The sequence below is a fragment of the Chrysochloris asiatica genome, unplaced genomic scaffold (genome assembly GCF_000296735.1).
Source record: "Chrysochloris asiatica unplaced genomic scaffold, ChrAsi1.0 scaffold00045, whole genome shotgun sequence".
Classification (NCBI taxonomy): domain Eukaryota; kingdom Metazoa; phylum Chordata; class Mammalia; order Afrosoricida; family Chrysochloridae; genus Chrysochloris; species Chrysochloris asiatica.
This window is the reverse complement of record NW_006408563.1, coordinates 17,504,920-17,505,939: the sequence shown is the minus strand read 5'-3', so window position 1 is coordinate 17,505,939 and position 1,020 is coordinate 17,504,920. Positions and strand designations below refer to the sequence as shown.

The following is a 1,020-nucleotide window of genomic DNA, read 5'->3' as shown; positions in this document are numbered from 1 at the left end:
ATGAAACATGAGAATTTAAACTGAATTTTGTTTGTAATTCACTTCAGGTTTTTTAATTGTACTTGCTCAAAAATCAAAGTTCACCATTTTGCTTGAAACAACTTTGAGAATCATGTAAATGAGGAAGCAAATAGGCATAAAATGACAGGAAAGCAAGTGAGGAAAGAATTTCAATCTTTGTTTCACTGGCCACTACAGTAGAGTAAATAACATTACAGTTAAACAAAAACATGTTTATTTTTGCCTTCAAACAGCAAACTGTTTACTTTTTTCCTCAATACAATCATAATTAACTTACAAAAAATGGCATTTCCCTTTAACGGGAAACAGCATTATAGAACAAGATTAAAAAGTTTTAAAAAAATGAACAACACAAAAATTCATTCTGTTGCTTTTATAAAATAAAACAGATGCTAGTATAAGTCAAGAAATCCTCTTATACTTTGAGTCCTTCTCCTCCAGGAACCAGCATTGTTATATTATTTCCATTAGCAAAATCTGATCCAATTTAGTAAACCTTCTTCCTTCTGGTGTGATTTTAAACTCAGTGACATCTTCCAATACCATATTGATAAAGTCATCAAAACCTAGAAGCGTACCAACAATTTCCTTATCACTCTTCATCACAATATGCATTCTTGGTCCTATACACTTATCTACAAGCTCTAGAGGCAGAAGTTGCGACAGGTTGGGGGTAGTGTTAGCAGCCGTGGTGACCCTGGAAGTCAGAATACCCAAGTCTTTTAGAGTGGTACTAACATTAGTCATTTCCCTCCAAGATGAAGTACTAGGGGGCTGCAGAAGGTTGGGGGGTGGGAATTGCATTATCTTTGAATTCCATTTTTCCTTGTACTTTTTGAAGCCCCCTCATATAGTTTTTGAATACTATCTTGGCTGAAAAAGTTTCAGAAGACTATATGATCTTCCCCACCATGAAAGCTCTAACCCCAAACATAAAAGAAATGATTGTCCCCTCCAATTATACATGTGGGGGATAAGGAAAAGAACCATCAGGTGTGA

At 35.1% G+C, this 1,020-nt stretch overlaps 1 pseudogene; it reads right to left on the bottom strand.

Annotated features, from left to right (window-relative positions):
• Window positions 1-436: 436 nt before the first annotated feature.
• On the bottom strand, window positions 437-768 carry LOC102814189 (annotated as a pseudogene).
• Between the last annotated feature and the right edge of the window lie 252 nt (window positions 769-1,020).